We start from the raw sequence: 21,807 nt of genomic DNA on the forward strand, positions 1-21,807 counted from the left end.
GCTGCCTCTTACCCAACCAGCCAGTCTCTGTAGGGCACAGCCTTCTGGAGGAATCTGCTCCATTATTTCCTTTCTTGGGTCACTCAACTCAAAATGCAAATTCTTGGAGGAAAGAGGCTTGGGTGGCCTAACTGGACCATCAGCCTATTTCTCGGTTACTGTGCCTTGACTGAAAATCCCCAAGGGAAGTCAGAAGAAAGGGAACAGACATTGATTGGAAACAATAATGCCTGTCCACGGTTACTGGGGTCAGAGAGAGCTCCGAGGACAGATGCCTAACGGGTATTAACCTCATAATATCTTTGGTGTTGATATTGTTGAACAACTTCTGTCACTCAAGGGAACCTCTGTTTAGTCGTTTTCTCAACATTCCTGGCCAGATCGCATAAAGCTTTCATTCGTTCCTTCCTTCCTTCCTTTATTCAATGAATGAACGTTTAGAGAGCCCTGAGAATGAAGGAATTCGGCAGCGTGGTTTTGTGACATCTGACAGGAAAGGGGCACGTGGCCAGACCTCCAAGGTGGAGTCATCAGAGGTGGGGGGCACCAGGTGTAGCTGATGATTAGTCGTTAGAGATGGAGAACAGAAGAAGAGGGCTAGTCGTGGGGAGAGCCTTCGGAGTGCCAGAGCTCATGGGCACAGACTGGGCTGGGTCAGGAGGTGAGAGGGGCAGCAGGTGGGCGAACTTGGAGAGGGTGGTGTGGGAATAGAAGACTGAGCAGGGATCACGGGACGGGTGGGGTATTTGGAACCAGGTGAAGAGCCCGAACGTTGGGCAGTTAGAGAAGAGAGAAGAATTCGTGAGTTAACTGGGTCAGGAGCGGATGCTGAGGAGGTGCCCTCAGGAGGTACTCCACACCAAAAGTTTGTCAGGAACCACTGTGTCGACTAATGATGGCAGCTCAAGGCTTCTTGGATGGTCACATCTGGCGGTGCCCTCTTGTTACTCCGGGTCTGGGGGCTTGGCAGTGGGTCTCTAACACTGGGCGTGCCTGGGTCTGTCCTTTCTCACTACTCCAGGCCTCCTCCACTTTGCTGGGTGTCTTCTCGAGACTTGCCTCCTAGTCACCTCATACTTTGAAACTGTTTTTCTTCTTCACTCCTAACCCCAAATCTCAAGGTATCACCTGTTGTCTGGCTAGCTAATTGGCAAAATGAACTCAAAGAATGAGGTTGGTGTTCGGGACTGAAAGGTTTACCTGTTTCGGAGACTATATTTATATTTAACCAGTCCTTGGGGAATCGATGTGGGAACTTCAAACATTGAGACATTTCTGCCGGTTGATGGAGAGAAATATTTTTAGGCAGAAGGTCCTTCAAGCAGACCTCAAACCCTGTCAAAAATCTGGCTCAGGAAGACCTTTCACAAATGAAAGCGGGCCCCAAATTATACATATTGCTTTGTGAAGTAATGAACCCCTTCTCACTGAATGTATAGAGGCAAAATGATTACCAGTTAGAATTTTCTCAGAGATTCCATTTGGAATGGACTGGATCAGTGGCATCCTTTTAAGAATGAATTTTGCTGTGGGAACTCAACGCAACAAGGAATAAAAACCAAAACAAAACCAAACACTGTACTAGAATTCACCATCTTTCTCCATACTCCCTACCTTGTAAGGAAGAAGGGTTCACGCTTGCTGTACCAGTGTCTGGGCTTTCCTGTATGGGGCAAAGGGGGAAAAGCCCAAAGCTCAACCAGTGAAGCCAGAGAAGCTGAGTTGAGCTACATGGTGAAGGGAGCCAGAGAAGGGAGGCGGGTGGGGATGGTGGTGGTGGTGGTGTGTGGGTGGAATCAGCCATACTGCCGTACTGGTTGTCACGGACAGTTTCTCGTCTGGCTTTTGAAAGTAGGGAGGAGAGTAAGGTTTCAGGGAGCAGCTGCTGTCCGTGTAGCGGGTACCGAGAGTGGCAGAGAATGAGAGTAATGGGTTTTTAAAGATCTCTTAGTGTGCATTAAGAATGCACTCCACCCCTTTGGCTTTATTTTATTTTCTCTTATTTTAAGAGGCTGGGAATAGATTTGAATTGCTTCAGATTATATTTGTTTTGAGGGACAGATGTTTCTTTGAACATGAGTTCATGCCGAGATTGGACCTGTCACAAGACTGTCTGGCATCTGCAGGGAAGAAGCCAGATACAAAATAGGTCAATGGTGAACTGATTCTTGATGAATCCAGAATGGGTGTCTCAGAGCCCCCCCCTTGGCCTCACCCTTGTCCCCTGGTGCTCTGTGAAACCCAGTTTGAAACCACCCTCTGAATACGCCCCAGAGTCCCTTCCAACTCTGCAAGTCATTGTGCAATGCCAGCCTTGCCTCAAGTTCAGTCGCAGATACTGACCACAGGGAAAGTAGACTCTTTTGGTTACAGATCTGTATTGCCACATTCTGGAAAAGGTGCCCTCAGCATGGCCTGGAGCCTCTGCGGCCTCCGGGCTGTGGGGTGTGGTTTTGTGAATGGGGCTCACTGTGGTTCCTGGGAGCCCAGATTGCATGAGCCAGCTCCCGTCTTGCCTCAGGGCGGACGTCTGGTTACACACCACCACCACCAGCCTCTGGACAAAGCTATTCTCATTGAGCAGTATTTTCCTCTTGCCGTCAGCCATGACTTCTAAATCCCTTTGCTGTATCCTGTTGGAACAGGGATCAGGTTTTTAGGCCAGTTCGTTCAGCAGGACTCTGGGTGTCCCGCAAACAAGGAATCATTTGGGATGGGCTGGGATAACCTGATCTTGGGCAGGCAGACTTGCAGAGACTGCAGACGGCCTTCCGGGGCAAAGCCTTTCGAGGAGTGGACACTTGCGTGCGGTCCACGGAGGCGAAAGGCATAGAAGCGAACCCCAGGGCTGGAGTACCATTTGAGAGGCAAAGCTGGCTCCTGGGATGACGTGGCCTTGGTGTCCACGGCGGATGAGGTCCATGTTTTTCCACACTTCCCACTGGAGCAAGCTGGGATTGCATTTCACCCAGAATTTCCACAGGGTCATAGCACGTCTATCTGAGAGGCCAGCTTGTGTCCTCCGGTATAGAACTCTTTTTTCAAAAAGACTCACGATTGATTTTTTAAATTACAAGAGCAACACATGCTTGCTTTGACCAATTTATAAAATTCAGCAGTGGATGAATTTAAATGCATCCCCTTCTCTACTCTTGTGATCTGTTCTCCCAGGGGTAACTGTTGCTCACTTTTAGTGTCTGCCTTTCCAGAGTTTTTTCCACGACAGGCATGTCTTCCATTTCAGAAGACAGGATGATACAAAGTGCTGATGCTACTGTTTTAGCTTTTAGGAGACAAGCAGGACTTGAGTGATTGGGGCTGATTAAGGTCTGGTGAGATGCAGGGACCAAACCCAGTCGTTTGTTCTGAGCCAATGACTTTTCCAGCAACCCTGCTCCCGTCTCATGGGCTCTATTGGCTCATGTATATTGGTTTTAATGCAGTTTTAATAGCCCAGACCTACGTTTGATTTATCTACTCATTGGGCAGGTGGTGACAGACTCATGAGCCGCATCTGGGCTGGCTGGACCGTCCTAGGTGAGCCGGCGGGAACTCCCCGGCGGCTTCCTGATGAAGAGCTACTTTTAGTTTCTGGAAACCTGTAGGATTGTCTCAGTGATCTGGGGGATGAAGTGGTGGGGGAAGCCCCTGAGGTCTAAGTCCGGGGTTGGCCAGTATTTCCTTTTCCCTGCAGGAATTTCCAGGAGTCTTGGGGAAAATGTATGCTCTAGCTCTCCCATTGGCTGCCCCCCAGGCCCTGGGGTCTGGTGGTTAGGCTGGGACTTGTCAGTGAAAGGTCCTTGTTCTAGAAACGCTGTGGGGAATGGGGAGTGTTGTATTAATAAGCACGCATGCCCATGCAGTGCCCACCACGGGGTGGGTCCTCCTTTCCCCTTGACCTCTCTACTTCAGTTAACAACTGTGGCTTTTTCAATATACTTATTAGCCATCAACAGCATACAAACATTATAATTATCACCAGCAACAATCCTATCATTAATTAATTATTATTTTAATAATCAGGAAATTATTTATTTCTAATTAATTACATTATTTTGTTAGTAGTGTTATATTATTCTTAACAGCAACTATTTATGGGGTACCTACTATATATATGTCAGGCACTCCTAGATACTAGGCATATATTGATGAACAAATAAATATTCCTGCCCTCATGAAACTTATTTATAACCAGCGGGAGAAGACAGACATGAACAATAGGCAAGATAAGCAAGTAGGTTTTATGACATCTTGAATGTTGACAAATGTTGCAGCAAAAAGAAGAGGGAAATTGGGAGTCTGGACACTGGGCGGGGAGCCTATGTGGCTTTCGGTAGGGCTGCTAAGGGCAGAGGAGATGAGATTGGAACAAAGCCTTGAAAGAGGTGAGGGAATTAGGGAAATTTCCAGGTAGAAAGAGACTTTGGCCATTGTCCTCAACCAGGACTTAAATTCTCGGTTCTTCCCCTTAGCTATGCCAGGCCCAGTCCATTATGACATTCTTAATAATGTTATGAAACCAGAGTGGTTCAGCAGGAAATGACCCCGGGGAGGGGAGAGCAAGTGTTGGGGGCTCCATGGAAGATGCTGAGTTTTGGCTCTCCCCGAAGAAAGAAATGACCAGCTATCAGCAATGACAGAGGCATGCATGGCTGCCTAGCATAGGAGGTGACTAAGTGCCAAGCATGGCCAGGGGGTAGGACAGGAACAGCAGGGTTCTTAGGTCTGGGGTCGCTCACTGATGTCATCGGGGGGGACCCAAAAATCTCTCCACTTCCTCCCAGAAAGTTCCTCCTGCAATTTTGTCCTTTGGAATGCATTCTTTTGGTTTCCTCTTTAAAATTGCACACAGCACTATTAGGAGCAAAACATCAAACTATATCAAAACCATGTTAGTGCTTGGATCAGTTTTCTCCCTTTGCTAAGAGAGACTGAGGATATAGGGCTCCTGGGGAGGGAAGAGGGGGTGTGTGAAAGGATAAGGAAAGGGAAGATCTGGGCACTGCAGCAAACCAAGCAGGCATCTCTGAGTCCGCCTAGTTCAGTTATATCCACTTACTGATGGAGAGCAGGAGGACAGCCACATTACCAGAGATTGATTCCTGATAAACAGAAATACACAGCAGTTTTTGAAAAGTCAAGGAAAGCCTAGCAATTGAGAACTGATGAGGAGAGAGTGGCTGCTTTCTTTTCAATCTTTCAATCAGGGAGGGAAATATACTCTCTTCCAGTCACTTGCTGATTTATTCATTTATTTATTTATTTTAAAGATTTTATTTATTTATTTGAGAGAAAGAGAGAATGAGAGATAGAGAGCACGAGAGGGAAGAGGGTCAGAGGGAGAAGCAGACTCCCTGCCGAGCAGGGAGCCCGATGTGGGACTCGATCCCGGGACTCCAGGATCACGACCTGAGCCGAAGGCAGTCGCTTAACCAACTGAGCCACCCAGGCGCCCTCACTTGCTGATTTAAAAGCTGGATCCCTACAAGTCTCTACAAGTAGAGATCTTGACTGGATTCTCCATAGAGTTCTCAGTGTCCTGAGGATAAGTGATTTCAGGAGATTGATTAGCCTGTATTGACCGTCCTTCCTCCCCATGGGATGCACAGAACAAACATAACATTCAGTTTGTCCATCTCCCAGCTCAAGATTTCTCTATAATCCCCCTCTAAAGACCCCTCTTGGAGGGAGGACCCTTCCTTGCCCATCATAGTCTTGTAAGCATTACATTGATGTGTTTGATGGCAAGAGCACAATGCCTTTCAGCCCAGTGTGTGTATATAGTGGATGCTCAGGCTTAGTTGCCTGACTGAATGCTGTTGGAGAAATGGAAGATTGTAACAATTTATGCTCAATTGTGTTCAGCAGATATCAAAAAGCTTCTACATACAGTACTTCATTTAATCCCCGTAACATCCTGGTAAGAGATTTTCATTGTCGATTCAAACTGAAGAACAATTTCAGAAAGGTTAGGTGAACTATCAAAAGTCACACAGCTGATAAGTGGAACTTCATGCCAGTTCTAGATTCTTGCTGGTACCCACTAATCTGAGTGAGTTTTAGTCTTTTGATAATGGGCATGATGAATGCACTCTTATCCTAGATGTTTGCATATACTCCATACCACAGATATTCAATAAAAATAACGGGTCACTATCTCTCCTTGTAACTTTTTTTTCTTTTAACATGAACATTTAATCTGAATGACTCAGAGATTAGAAAAATAAGGAGGCTAGCTACAGGATAGATACAGGGAGTGAGAGAGAAACTCCTACCCTAAATAATCTGTAATCCTTACTCCCACCCTCCCACCAAGTTTTGTAGATATGAGACGTGATTACAAAATGATTTCACATGTACTTTACGTAAAAGAATAGTCATGAGCATTCGCTTCTGCTGTTGGGCATTTTGTGACCTGTGATAACATTCACTGTTCAGCTTTGGCCTAGTACAGTGGTTGCAGAATTTTAGGGGGCACGAAAACAGCCCCAGGGACTTGTTCAAAATACAGATTCCCCAGTCACACTTGCCATTTTGTTTAGGAGGTCTGTATTTAGCAACATTTCAAGGTGGTTCTGATGTAGGTGGCCCAAAAGACACATTTGCAGGGACATTGGCTTATGTCCATGGAGAAAACCATGCTTCCTACGTGACTTGAGACTTTAAGGACACCGATGAGGAGCTCCAAAAGCCAACATTCTCTTCTGAAGTCTGGCTTCAGGACACTTTCAGGGTTTGCTTACATTACTTACCTTGGCTGATGGCCGATGTTTCTCACCACCAACTCGCCGTGGTGTGTGGGTTTTTTATTTGGTTGGAACTATGGGGCCAGGGGCAGGAGTGGATCTCTTCTTAAAATGCTTCCTACTTTTTATAGTGGTCAAAAGCACTATCTGTGTCTGAGGGTGACTGACCTAAATTGTCTCACTGATGACTCAAAATGGTGCAAGGAGTCGTTACCTATTGCCCAAATTCTGCACCTGCTTCTCCCCTTTCCTTGTTAAATATTTGCTGTCTGTCTGAATTGGAAAAGGATATTTCACACCAAAAGCAAACGGAGATGGTTTTGGCTGATGCCTCTTTGTACTTTTTTGAGGTTTCATTTTCTTGAGAAATGCACAGTGGGTAGAAGTGCTGTCTATGCTTCCTCCTAATGGGCTATTCATAAAAGTGCCCCTCGGGTCAATCGGCTTGTTTTGTCTCTTTCATCAGTTTATGGAGGCTCTGTTTGCTCACCTGTAGCAGATGTACTTGGATTCCAGATGTTTTTAAGAATCTTTCTATGTGGGCCTATATAATGTAATACAGCAGCAATAACTCCTTTAAAGTCTTGTGACTTTGTAAGAAGTTCTGATTGCTTATTGTTTGAAAAGTGTTTGTGTTTCCTAATTAAGCATTTCATTCATAGCTGCCAAGGCCTTTTGGTCGATTTTTTTCCTAACTAATTCAATATGATTTTGTGTCCATACTTTGTTGCTTTATAAATTTTGTTAAATTGAGGCCCACACACGAGGCACTTAGTAATTTTTAGTAAATGATGATAGTAAAAACACATCCACAGAAATGTATCTCACCAGAAGTATGCTTATATATGTTTTTTAACTGAGATATAACTGACATAATATTATAGTAGTTTTAGGTGTAAAATGTAATGATTTGATATTTGTATATGTTGCAAAATGATCACTACAGTAAGTCCAGTTAACATCCATCATCATACAGAGTTACAAATTTTTTTTTGTAATGAGAACATTTAAGATCCACTTTCTTAGTGACTTTCAGGTATATAATATAGTATTATAAACTGTAGTAACTATAAAGATATGCTTATATTTAAAAAAAAACTTGGGGAAAAGCAAAATCTTGTAGGCATAGGGGTGAAGGAATTAATCTTTAAAAAACATTTTAAAAATTTCTATCAAATACAAAAGTAGACAATATATTAACCTTCCATGGATCCATCACTAAGCTTCAACAATTATCAGTTTATGACCAATTTTACTTTTCTTTTTTTTAATAAAAAAATTGTATTTACTTAGAAGCATTCAGAATGTCAACAAAACAGCTGCAACTTTTTTTTTTTTTGCAGTTAGAGTGGTAGTCAGTTAACAGAACAACAATTATTTCATAGAAGCTGCATCAGAGACAACTGAAGATGAAAAACTACCATCCGCATATATAACTAATTTGTGCTGTGCACCAACAAGAACCTGCTTTAAATTTCCATGCCAATTTACAACCCCCATACTGGACCAGGCAAGGTTAGTGGCTATTGAAAATACCACCAGCACAGGGCTATCTGAAGACACATTGGGTAGTGTGTTAACTATACAAAAAAAGACACTGTACAGTTTAAAAACAAATCTTACACAGCCTTACATTTCAATTTTTTTCTTTAAAAGGAGTGAGTTGTGTACAGGGGGGTTAAATGCTTTATAGACAAGAAAAAAAAAACTGCGCTAGAACCAACTTATTCATCATCATCTTCTTCATCTTCCTCCTCTCCCTTCTTTTTCTTGCTCTTTTCAGCCTTGACAACTCCCTTTTTTTGCCGCACCAGGCTTTCCTTTAGCTCGGTATGCAGCAATAACCTTTTCATATTTTTCCTTCAGCTTAGCAGCCTTCTTTTCATAAGGCTGCTTGTCATCTGCAGCAGTGTTAATTCCATGTCTCTCCCAGTTTCTTTGCAACATCACCAGTGGCTAGGCTGGGATGTTCTCCTTTGATTTTTGGGTGATACTAAAAACAAAACAAGAAAAAGGCTGAAGGAGGCCTCTTGGGTGCATTGGGATCCTTGAACTTCTTTTTTGTTTCCCCTTTAGGGGGGATATAAGTTTTCATTTCTCTTTCATAACGGGCCTTGTCTTCAAATTTTCCTTTCTCTTTAGCAGACATGGTCTTCCACCTTTCTGAGCACTTCTTAGAAAACTCTTGAGAAGTTGACTGAAGCATCTGGGTGCCTCTTCTTGTGCTCCTCTCGGCAAGTTTGCACAAAGAATGCATATGATGACATTTTGCCTCTCGGCTTCTTAGGATCTCTTTTGCCCATGTTTAATTATTTTCCTCAGCAAGGCACAGAGTCACCCACTGCCTGTCTGGCTCTCACTTGCCCCGGCGCTCTCTCCATGGAGCTCAATGTATTGCAATGGCTGTGAGAGTGGGAGCCAGCCAATTTTACTTTTCTACAGCTTCTCTCATAACTTCTACCCTTGATTATTTTGACCCTTGATTATTTTGACCGAATCCTAGGCATATTGGTTGTGTAATTTCATATGTAAATATTTTGGGAGTATTTCTAAAAGACAAAGACTATGCTATTAAAACATAATCACAATACAATCATCACACAAAACCAACACAAAATCCTTAATAACATCAGATATTCAGTTTTCTCATTTGTTTTCTCATTTTTTATTTTATTTTATTTATTTCAAATATTTTATTTATTTATTTTGACAGAGGGAGAAAGAGAGAGAGAGAGAGAGAGCACAAGCAGGGGGAGGGGCAGAGGCAGAGGGAGAAGCAGGCTCCCCACTGAGCAAGGAGACTGATGTGGGACTTGATCACAGGACCTTGGCGTCTATGACCTGAGCTGAAGGCAGAAGCTTAACTGACTGAGCCACCCAGGTGTCCCTGTTTTTTTTTTTTTTTTTTTTTTAAGATTTTATTTATTTGAGAGAGAGAGAGCACAAGCAGATGGGAAGGGCAGAGGGAGAGGGAGAAGCAGACTCCCCTGCTGATCAGGGAGCCTGATGCGGAGCTCAGTCACAGGATCCTGAGGTCATGATTTGAACCAAAGGCAGATGCTTAACCAGCTGAGCCACCCAGGCATCCCCAGATGTTCAGCTTTTTTTCATGTTTCCATAATTGTCACAGGAATTCTCTTTTGCTCACATGCTCTCTCTTCCTTCTTTCCTTTTTTTTTTTTTTTTTTTTTGGTATGAATCAGGATCCAAAGAAGTTCATACAATGAGATTGGTTAAATATATTTTACATCTCTTTTAATCAATAATACCCTCCTCCATTTCTATTTGTTTTTCTTTTTTTTTGCTTTTGTTTTTGTTGAAGAAATTGTGTAGTTTGCCTCAGAGTTCCCACAGTTTGGATTTTGCTGATTCCATTGCTATGATTATGCTAGATAAAGTAAAATTCATCATGTGTTCACACTGATACTCCCAAATGAAATTCAATACAGAGGGCTTTTACTCAATCCCTTACATTCCTATCTTCTTTCTCCCACTCTCCAAAATCCCAGTTCTTAACAATAGCAACATAATGACTCATTTGTTTATCCTGTACTGCTCACAAGACAATCTCAGAATAACAACACCGACACTACACCAACACCATGATTATTGAAGCTAATTTGCGGTAATTTTAATTTTGTTTTGTAATTATTTTGGTCTCTAGGTATGTACAGATAAATTGAGTGGTGTGCTGGTAAATGTTTAACAGTCAGTATTCCAAGAACAAAGAAGCAGGAAAACCAAAATAAGCAGAAGACTGATTTGTAGCATTTGCTGATTTCCACAGTACAAATACCCTCGAGTGGCTGCCTCCAAGCTATGGACTCTGCATCACTGGATGCCGAGTTGGGAAGAGACATACACAGTTTTGGAGAGCCCTTGCTGGCTGGCTCCAGTTCACACTCAGGGAATTCTGCTTTGATGTCACTCAAAAGCGTTCCTTACTGTGTGGTTGTACCAACAATTGGGCCCATGGGTTCATTTGTTCCATTTCACTTTAAAGTTTTAGGGATTACTTTTTAAACTTAAATTTGGTTTTATAATTATGCAAAATACTTTCAGGGTCTCAAAGTCAAATCTAAAAATATTCAAAAAAGTCTAGCTTCCATCCCTACTACCTTCACCCAGGTCCTCCTTCCTCCACAGATAACCATTATTTTAAAAATACTATGGTATCCATCCACTGCTCTGTAATTTTATTGTATTTTAATTTTATATTTTATTTATTTATTTATTTGTTCGACAGAGAAAGAGAGAGAGCACAAACGGGGGAGTAAGAGAGGGAAAGGCAGATTCCCTGCTGAGCAGGGAGCCCAATGCGGCGCTTGATCCCAGGACCCTGGGGTCATAACCTGAGCTGAAGGCAGACACTTAACTGACTGAGCCACCCAGGTGCCCCTATTTATTATATTTTAGATAATATATTTTATTTATTAAATTTTATTATATTTTAGTGTGCAGTTTTATCTAAGCATACTTTTCTATACTTTGCTTTTTTTCACTTAGCAATATATCCTGAAGCTCATTTAATAGTACTGTATAGAGATGTGCCTCATTCCTTTTTCACCTAACTAAGACCCCATTTTTTGGATAGGAAATTGGTTTATTTAACCGTCTTCTATTGATGAACAGTTGAATTGTCCAATAATTTTAAATAACTTTTTTGATGTTGACTAGATATTACATTCAATGGTTTAAAAATCAGGTGGTACAAAAGAGCATACAGTGAAAATATGTATTTTTCTTCTCACTTCTTTTCCCCAGACAGCTAGTTCCCATCTCCAGAGGAAACCGAGTGTTCTATGTGTGCTTAGCATAGACGCTACTATTTATGCTTGTAAGGTGAGGACTATTCTTATCAATTTTATTTAGTAATGGGGATAAATAAGGAGAGAGTTCAAGAATTTCAATTAATTCCAGTCAATGACATGTCATTAGATATGGGACCAAGGTGTTAGGCTTTCCTATTACATGTTTACACATTCCACTTTCCAGCTTCCACATCAGAATAACAGTTACAAAGATATTGTTAGTTAAATTACCTTTGTCTACATTGAAATCAAGGAGTAGTGATCTGAGATGTGTAATCACTCTCATTGTCATCATCAAATGATGAATTTTATCTAAAATGTTTAAATATGAACAAAGATGGTGGCATGCGGAGATGTTGGATAAAGCAAATTAAACAAGAAACGACTTTGGAAAGAATATGAAATTGATTTAGGTATATCCTTGAAAATATACAAAGGACACTCATTTTGCTCTACCTGAAGCAGCATGACAAAAGGCTAGTACTAAAAAGAAAACAATCCCAGACACACCACAATTAGCAATTTCCAATGTCACACATCACACACAGTGGTAGAAGTTTATGGGGATCTTGTAGGGAGAAAGTGGGAAAGGTTTTTGTCTATGGAAGTCAGGCTCTCAAATGTTGTATGGCTCCCAGTATTCTGGCTCCAGTGGGGTCTCTTCTCACACCGAATCAGGGCTGACTCCATGTGACCAATAGAATATGGTGGGAGCAACAATGTGTGTGACTTCCAAGTCTGAGTCATAAAAGGCATTGCAACTTTGCTTTGGCCTCTTAGATTCCTTACCTTGAGGGAAGCCGGCCATCAGCCTGTGAGGACACTCAAGTAGCTCTGCAGAAAGAAAGAGGAGGACCTGAGGCCCCCAACCAATAGCTGGCATCAACTTGCCAGCCATGTGAGTGAGCTAGTGGATCCTCCAGCTCTAACTGGATGATTGTAGATGACCACGGCTTGGCTGTATCTGCCTGCAACCTCATGAGTGACCTGAAGTAGAACTACTCAGATGTGCCACTCCTGATTCCAGAGCTACAGAGAAATAACCAATATTGTCGTTGTTTTATATCACATTTATTTTTTTTTAAAGATTTTATTTATTTGAAAGAGAGAGCAGGAGAGAGAGAGCACAGGCAGGGGGGAGGAGTAGAGGGAGAAGCAGACTCCCCACCGAGCAGGGAGCCCAATGTGGGACTTGATCCCAGAATCCTGGGATCATGACCTGAGCTGAAGGCAGATACTTAACTGACTGAGCCACCCAGGCACCCTCACATTTATGTTTTTTCATTCAGCATTAGATAATACATTATTTGAATCACTGGTTAATTGATAATTTTCATAATGACTTTGTGAGCTAGGCATTTTGTGAACTAGGCATTTTCTAAAATAATACTTTTGTTCTTTTCTAATTATAACAATAGAAAAATTGGAAAGGACGATAATGTTGTGAGAAAAAAACCAGAAGGCACTTTCAACCTACTATGAAATAGGTCATGCTATTTCTACTATTGGAGTTTAAAATCCCAAGATGCAGAGAGGGAAGAAACTTCCCCATGGTATCCAGCTACTGAATAGTATATGCAGTATTTGAATACAAGTCAGTTTAACTCAACTGTATATTCTCTGTATTCTACTGATCTTAACAAAATGGAGTTCAATATTAATGCCTTTTAAATGAAATGAAAACTCTCTGTGTAGTAAAAATATCCGTAAGCCTTGGCTTTGCTCATCTGTTCATCCATACATTCAGCGAATAGCTCTTAGCACTTACTATGTATTAGGCTCTGTGCTATGGGCCGTGGAAACAGGTGAACCAGAAAGGCACACCTGGTTCCTGCTCTCACCAAGATTACGGGATAGTAGAAGGCATTGACATTAAAAAGATAAACACACGGCAAATATGGGTAGATTCAAACTGCTGTTAAGTGCCAAGAAAAACTACATGCACTGAGGAAAAAAATGCCATAATTTAGAATCAAATTAAGATTGAAGGGTCAGGTAAAACTGGATATTTTCATTGAGACCCGTTGGAGGTAGGAGTTAGCCAGGTGAAGAGCAAGGATTAGAACACTCCAAGTAAAGGGAACAGCATGTACTAAGACCTGGAAGTGAGAAATTCATTGGCATATTTTTGGAAGCAAAGGAATTGTGGGGAAGAAAGGTGTGAGGTCAAGCTGGAGAAAGGGCCTGGGCCAGACCTCAAGTTGGATGTATTGTAGGACATACTACAGGGTGTTAGGAGCAAAGGGAAACCTGAGGAACTTGTAATTTCTCATTTGCATTGGAAGATCACTGTAGCTGCTGGGTGGGGAGGGGTAGAGAAGGTCAGAGTAGAAGTGGGGGGACTCACGGGAGGCTCTTGCAGCTCTCCAAGGCTGCGGTGACCAGGCGTCATGAACTAGGGTGGTCCACGTGGTTTGAGATTATGGATGGATTGGAGACTTGATAGTGGGTTGAATGTGAAGGGTGAAGGAATGCCTACTGAAAGGAGTGCCAGGGTGAATTGAAGTGACATTTATGAAACTGGGAAAGACCAGAGGAAGAACAGATTTGGCTGGGGTATTAAGAACTCAGTTTTATATATTGTGATCGTCAATTCCATAGTTTCGGCGCAAGACAAAAGGAATGTGGCCCGTCCTTGGGAAGGGATTTTGTTAGAGTTTTGACAACAACCAGCAGCTCACAGATACCATCTATGCGCCGCCATCTGCCATCTAGGTATCTTCTCCTGCTTTCCATCCACTAATGATCCTACGTGTGCAGAAGGAAACTGCAGATAAGGAAGTGTGTTGCTGGTTAGCACAGCCCTGGACAGCCCTCAGGGGTTAAATGAGCTGCTGTTAACCACATGAGAGCAATTACCTGAAGGTCTCCTTTGAAGGAAACACTCCCACACTTTTCCTTTTTGATCACTGCCAAGGGAGTAGATTTTGTTCTTCAAAGATCATGTGTTCATGATAAAACTTTTTACTGTTTGCTCCTCTTTGGTGTGATGGCTCTAGGTGTTTCCCAGATAAAACACCCTCAGTTAACTGGCAGAACACAGAACCGTTTCATTACAGTGCATACACATTTTAGGTAGATAAATGACTTTTTAACTTATTTAGCTATCTTAATATTGCTTGTTCCAAGGAGAAACAGGTATAGAGATTCCCCTTTTCAGAATTTTGGAGGCTAATTCAACTTTTATCTATCTATCAGATGTTCTGGAAGGCAGTAAGATATAAATGTATTTCTCCAAATAACATCTTTGAGTAAAAATAGAGCCTACATATGGAAATATAGAAAATAAAATATAATATTTAAATAAATTTGTTTACCCCACAAGATAAAAATAGATCTCTCATGTAATTCTTTGGTTATTTAGCCATTCTAAAAATGGCTTTCAGAGTGGAATTATTTTCTGAACAACAGAAGGAACTATTTTTTCCTTGAGAATTTCTCTTTCTACTTGGTCTCTTTGCCAGTGGGATTTCTCTCAAATCGCATGCATTTCCACTGAGTGCGGTCAGCAGCTTCAAAACCGTAAGCTCATTAGTTGCAGGCTTTTGCAGCACAGTGGGAAGAGCACCAGCCTGGGCATGTGATGTCTTCCTGGGAGGGAGCTTCCTACCTCTGAGTCAACCACCCAGAACCCATTTCTTTCTGGAGAAGTAAAACACTATGGGTGAGATTTGCCTCGGTGGGTTTGTGGTAGGATTAATGAGCTGGGTAGGTGTGCAGAAACCAGGAAGGTAAGATACTGTTGTGATTCTTCCTTCTCAGAGAAGTTTTCCTTCAGTAGCTCCTCTTCTCATCCCCTCTGTCTCTGCCTTGGCAAAGACCACCTCTCTGTGTACCTCTCTGTGTCTTCCAGAAAGTCCATGGTCTATGAAATGGCTCTCAGGGCTCCCCTAGGTGGCCCCTTCTCCATTCTGTTGTCACCGCTCCAGCTATATTGACCCACCTTCCAACCCCTGCCCCCTGCTGCCCCCCACCTGGTTGTGTTCCTCTGGGCCTCTGCATAAGCTGCTTTCTCTTTCTAGAACACCCTGCGTCCTAGCCAGCTTGACGAGTTACTCCTACCTACATTTCCTGCCCTAGTTAAGCCTCACCGGTTCTTCTCTGGCTCCCCAAGCCCTTGTTTTTCTCACCTTATTTATTTCTCTGTTTCCTAGTGTTTGGGGCCCTATCCCCACTGTAGTCCCTGTCACACTGTTTTGTCCTTACCGGTGGACCGAAGTGTCCAGGCTATGGCAGTCTGAGGAAACATGTAACCCCCTTCAGTGCAGTGCCCCATTCAAAGGCTCTTCTCCCTCCTCTGTTCACACAGGATCTTCCTTTCAAAGCTTCTCTGCTCAAAGAATTTCTGGGAATTCCAGGGGAGGTCATAGGTAGGTCCATGAGCCCTTGCTGTCTTTTGCTATTGTGGACAGCAAGGCAGCCAGTGACTGATTCCCTCTCCCTCTGAAGCTTCAGTTCGAAACATCCTAGAGGTTTAGCCTCTAGGCATGATATGCCCACTGGGGAGGGACGTGGGAAGCCTGAGGAGAGCACCCATCAGCTGCGATACAGAAACCTGCCTGGTATCTCTTGGTGACTGAGTCAGAAGAATGTTCCCTCCCTTTATGGAATGGAAGCCTCAGAGAGTTAGAGGTCATGATGATTATGCTGTCAGTTCATGCCACACTCTGGTCTCTCCAGACCATGGAGATGTCATGGATCTGGGTTCAGGGCACCGTCTAGGGACAAGCTCTAGTGGTGGTTCCCACAGAAGGGTGATATGAAATGGTTAATAAGAATATAGGAATCCTGGCTTATCTGAAATATATATTACTGGGAGCAGGGGGAGGTGTGGAGCCTGTTAAGTGTCATGTTTACATTTATGCTTGTCTTTAAATCCCAGGGACTGTGAGAACAGGCATCCTAGAATTTCCAGAAGTCATAGTATAGACTAGAGATAACTAGTCTCTCCAGTTAGTCTTCTTCCCTTCTATCCTCACCAGGGAAGGAACTCCTTTTACAGCTTTGAGGTCTCTGGGGACATTATTCTGCATGATGGAAAAGAAAAATTCCCTTAGATGAAAGAAAAAAAAAATGATGACTATTTCAGACGAAGAAATAGGGATGTGTCTGAAAATTTCTGGCATAGATGGAGAAGAAATCCCAATATGTTTTTGTTAACAAAAATTTTGATAGGCAAAAATTATGTTAACATGAATGATGTGATTTGCTTGGGAAAAAGGCAACCTGAGAGTATTTTAGATCCCTTGAATATGTAATTATATATCCAGAAGGTGCCATATCCAGCAGAGTGATAGATTAAAAATTATAATCAGTGTTCTTAAGCATATAATTAGCATATTGAACATTGACAGTTCAGACCCTAATTAAGTACATAGCGTGCTAACAGAGGGAGTTCTGATTTTTCTGGTTGCATAGGAGCCTTATTCCCCAATGAAGGAAATTTTAACTAATCATGTAATGTTTCTCTTCCATATCTCTTGGCGCAAGAAATCAAAACTACCCTTTGTTGCTCTTAGATCTGGGTGGGGGAGTGAGTGTAGGGAGTGTTGGAGGGAATTTTGTTGCTCTGTCAAAAAAAGGTGAATCGAGTATGTTCATCGTCACAATTTCCTTCTATATCTGAAGTGATTTCACATGTGACTCTTTGGAGCATTATGCATAACCTTTAAAATACTTATGCTCTTAGAGCACTGAAACCAGAATTTTTTTTTAAACGCCATGATCTATTTAGAAGTAATTTTGCCTTATAGCCAAGGGTAATCTCATCACTGAGCAATGCTTCTATTTATATATGTCTGTCTCTCAGAGCCTGTCTGTATCTTGAAGAAATCCCTAATGCAAGAGGCAGAATATAAAATTGAATACCACCATGTAATATCCCCAAAGGGACTTGTTTAGTGTTTCCTTATCCAGTTACCCATGGCTACAGGGAAAGATTTTTCAAAATTCAATACAAATTGTGTTAGCTTGTTTTTCTTCTTGACACCCTTAGGTCTTCTTTGATCACAGATTTTAGAGGAAAGGAAAAAATTCCTTTAGATCTCTCAATGTCAAGGGGCACCCAGATAGTTACTCCATTGCCCCTGCACAGAGCCGTTAAACTGTGTGGAAGGACAAAGTTATCTCAGACTTAGCATTCTGGGACCTCACTAAAAGCTGTTTTCTCTGCTCAGCATCAGAGGGTCTTGAGCACTGGCAAAGGGGAATTAGTTATTGAAGGACTTTATTAGGAAGCAGTTTTTTCTAAAAGGCGATTCCTTTGGTCATATCACCGATCAAGCATCAATTAATCAACAGGTGTTTAATTATTGCGAAACTAGTATGTTGTGCGTACTTTCATCTGTTTTGTAAGACAGCATTGGCCTTCATTGGGTTCGTAAACAGTAGTCACTCTGTAAAGAGCCAGAGACACCAGAATTTGAGAGAAAGAGTAGAAATTGGCACCTTCGTGGTTCTTAGGGGTTTTGGAATTCCCCAAATCTCACTGAGGATGTTAGAATGCAGTTAATGGAAGAGAATATGTGCTCTCCTTCATTTTAATGTCCCCGAAGTCATTTTATAATGAAAGGGGTCATTATCCGGGCAATATAGAAAGAAGGCCAAAAAATGAGGAGTGTTCATGGTTGTCCCATGTAGAGAAGAGCCCCGTTGAATCCAGCATAGCTAGAGAGGTTAGCCACTGCGTGAGGCAGACATAATCAGCTCCACCACTGCAGTTGGAGGGAAAATGTGTCATGGAGCCATCCAGTTGTCTTGGCTGTAATTCTAGGTTTACCACACAACCTTGTGAATGCATAGGGTGCAGGGAGGGCTGGGGTATATCAGGGTCTGCTAACATTAGGGACCCCTCTTCTGCCCCTTCTAAAATATACTTCGATTCTTTAAATGACCAGAAGGTGAACATTTCAGGGCATAAGGAGACAGAAATCAATTGAAGGGATACATAAGCTTTTCCACCCCCTTTCCAATGCAATGCCCAAACTAATAAGACCCACAGTGTGTTCAACCCTTTATCCAAAGTGTGTCCCAGTCTCCTAAGCATCTGAGGCCCTGAGCTAGCGTGGCTCCACTTGTGTTTTCAGGTAAACAACAGAGGGGATGCCCAGAGCCAAAAGCCAGACTTCGCAGGGAATTTCTGAGCTAGAGCTCTAGGAAATGGAAGAAGAGTCTTGACTCTTTAGACCTTTCTCTGCAGAAGGGATTGCCCCCTGTCCATTCACTAGCCTCGCTAGTCTACACCCATTGCAAGGCTACGATCAGCCTCATGCAGACAGAGTCCATCAGAATCAGAACCAAATATAAATATTTTAGGGATCAGGATTTTTAAACAAAGGCAATTCAGGCAGGAATTTGTATGTCACTTATCTTCCCTCTGATCAAACATGTTGCTATCTTGTAGGAAAAGACAGTGTAACTGTAGATCTACTTGGCTTAAGAACGGTAGCTGGAATATTAATGTTCCTTGGTCCCAGAAGAAAGAACAATCTTTATCACCTGGTGTGAAGGAAAGATCTTTATAGGTCTTCATAGGGAGGATCCTCTAAATATATATTGAAAAGACCTTCTAGGATCTGCTCTACCATGGGTGAACTGGTGACGCGATCAAAACCCAGATCTTGAACAGCAAAGCTGGGGCCCAAGCAAACCAAAGATTTATTGAAACTTCGCCAAAGGACAGACGTCCCATGAAGCCCAGCCTGGGCAGCCAGCCAGTAGCATATATATATACCCATCCTCCATTTTTTCCCTGTCACGCTCATTCTCTCTCTCTCTCTCCTCTTCCCATGTTATTAAGTACAACAAAATCAAACTTGGGGGAGATATAAAATGGAAACACATAAAATAAGAACAACACAAAACCAAATATAATTGCTGATTGGCTTACTGTACTGCTTGAAGCTTCTTGTCGCCTATACTGGTAGTATCATCCAAGTTTTTCTCATGTCAGAGAACGTGGCAAGGCAGCTTTGAATAAGTCAAAAAAGTTTATTTGAAACCCTATTTTTATGTTAAAAAATCATGCAAATTTTGAATTTTACTGTAAAATATGTTTGTTTTCATTTAAAAAGCATGTCCTTCTCCTAATGTCTATATGTAAAATTTATGTTCCAGAGAAATAAGCCCCATTCTTTTGTATCTTTCTATAAGCTCTAGCCAACCAGTGGGTAGTCATATATTAGTTTGGGAATTAGGAGCTTCCATTGTCAAATCTAAGCTCTGTAGCCTGGCATACAAAGCCTGGAGTCATCTCTTGCTTGCTACTCTAATCTCTTTTCCTTTTATGGTACTCTATCCTCCAGACTCACTGGGTTTTTTGGCACAATTCCTAATATACATTGGACCTTTACACATGTTGTTGCCTTTCAACCATACCTGGGTTTTCGCTAATAAGGCAGTTTAGGTGGGCCCTATAGAACCTCAGGATGTGGCTAGTTGCCAGAGGAACAAACCATGTGATTAGATGGTTGGGACTTTCAGCCCATCCTCTGACCCGGTGGGAGAGAAGACTGAGGGGGGAGGCTGGAGATTGAGTTAATCACAAATGGCCAATGATTTAATCAGTCATCCTTACATAAGGGAACCCCTATAAAAATCTGAAACAAGAGGTGCCTGGAATGTATTTTTATCCCACCTACCTTATCTCTGTCTGTCCACCTAAGACGCTCCTACTCATCTTTCAATGCCCAGCTCCTTTGTCTTTCTCCTCTCAGAAGTCTTCCTTGACTTTCCAAAGCAAAGTGTTATCACATTTTCTTTTGGGAAAATATAAACTGGGTATTTTAAAAGCACTTCAGTTTTCTGAGGATAACTTTTGCCTTTGGTAACCAAATTCACTGGATTGATCCCCAATCCATATATAATTCAAAGTTCAATGTCCCTCTCAACATTTCCAAAAATTCTCAGGGAGACTTACAACTTCCTGCTTTTTGAATTCTCAATTATCTAGCTTGCTTCCCTGCTTCTCCCTAGGCATGGACTAGCTCCTTCTATATTCCCCCAAAGTACCAGTTAACCGCACCCCCACCCCCGCAACATGTGTGCAAAATGCATTTACTGAAGTTTTCAGAATAACAGAGGGGGAACCACCAAAAACTGTATAAAGAGTTGCCAACCTAAAATTCAATGGCGTTTTAGATTCTTGGCCGACTGCACACAGGCAGCCACTCCCAGCGATCCCTATCTCCAGGTGTTACCTGCTGCTGCGGTGCTGGAGCACCTGTTCTCTTTCTCCTGGGCCTTTTCTCTGAGTCTCCAGGGCTCTACAGCCTCCTCCCTCCCAAGCTTCCAGAGGACAATCCCGGAATCCTGCTACTGTACACCATGGAGCAATTTGGTGCATTCTGTGTGTTGGTTCTTCTTCATTTACATTCGTTCAGAGGGATCTCTGCTCTCACAACCAGAGACTAGTCTAAATAAAAGAGAACAATTGTCTTTCTAAGAGCAGTCTCTCAGCCCTTAGAGGAATAGACTCAGACAGTGGTCAGCTCTATGGGATGATGTGCCACCTGGACCATGCTGCAGAAATGGAACACTCGCTCGCGGGCTCCCTCAGCTGCTGCAGCTCTTGGCTGTCGATCCTTCCTGGGATTGCCTCAGTTGAAGGGCCATGTGCTCTTCCTGGAGTAGCCTCCACCCAGGGACTCGCTGAAGCAACCCCTGGCTTCAACTCAGACAATTCTGAAGGGCCATCTCAGCTTCAGAGCTTGCCACAGATGGGCTGAGGTTTTGTTTGTTTGTTTTTGTTTGTTTGTTTTTTAAGACTTTATTTATTTATTTGGTGGGGGGGAGAGCATAAGCAGGGGCAGGGGAGAGGGAGAAGCAGGCTCCCTGCTGAGCAGGGAGCCCAATGCAGTACTCGATCCCAGGACCCTGAGATCATGACCTGAGCCAAAGGCAGACACTTAACCGACTTGAGCCACCCAGGCGCCCCTGGGCTGAAGTTTTTACTGAGGTTGTACCCCACTCACTTCTTCTGCCCCATCTGTTTCCTTTACCTCCCTCCCTCAGGGTTGGTCCCAAAACACTGTACTCCCTGAAGACCTTCTACGTGCTAGTCTCCATCTCAGAGTCTTTCCGGGGAACTCTGCTTCATGGAGTTATCTATCCTATCTAAGCCTGAGGTTTTGTCTGTTTGTTTGTAAAGTGGGAATCCTTGTTACTACCCACTGTGTAGAATTGGGATGTGTATTACAATAGATGAATACAGAAAGAGCTAAGAATGCCAGTCACCTTAACATATAGTAAGT

At 42.7% G+C, this 21,807-nt stretch overlaps 1 long non-coding RNA gene and 1 pseudogene across 2 annotated transcripts; both read right to left on the reverse strand.

The window, feature by feature from the left end:
• Positions 1 to 8,135: 8,135 nt before the first annotated feature.
• On the reverse strand, positions 8,136 to 9,058 carry LOC112835553 (high mobility group protein B1 pseudogene; annotated as a pseudogene).
• A 5,065-nt stretch (positions 9,059 to 14,123) lies between these two features.
• On the reverse strand, positions 14,124 to 16,101 carry LOC112835562 (uncharacterized). 2 transcript variants are annotated; one of them, XR_012381679.1, is made up of 3 exons: positions 15,764 to 16,101; positions 14,417 to 14,552; positions 14,124 to 14,324 (listed from the first exon to the last, which is right to left on the reverse strand). It is a non-coding gene; the product is annotated as an uncharacterized lncRNA (long non-coding RNA). The 2 variants fall into 2 exon arrangements; XR_003211250.2 differs by having other exon boundaries at positions 14,417 to 14,586.
• Between the last annotated feature and the right edge of the window lie 5,706 nt (positions 16,102 to 21,807).

Source organism: Callorhinus ursinus, unplaced genomic scaffold (assembly GCF_003265705.2).
Source record: "Callorhinus ursinus isolate GAN/ISIS: 27379988/994484 unplaced genomic scaffold, GSC_fseal_2.0 scaffold2, whole genome shotgun sequence".
NCBI lineage: Eukaryota > Metazoa > Chordata > Mammalia > Carnivora > Otariidae > Callorhinus > Callorhinus ursinus.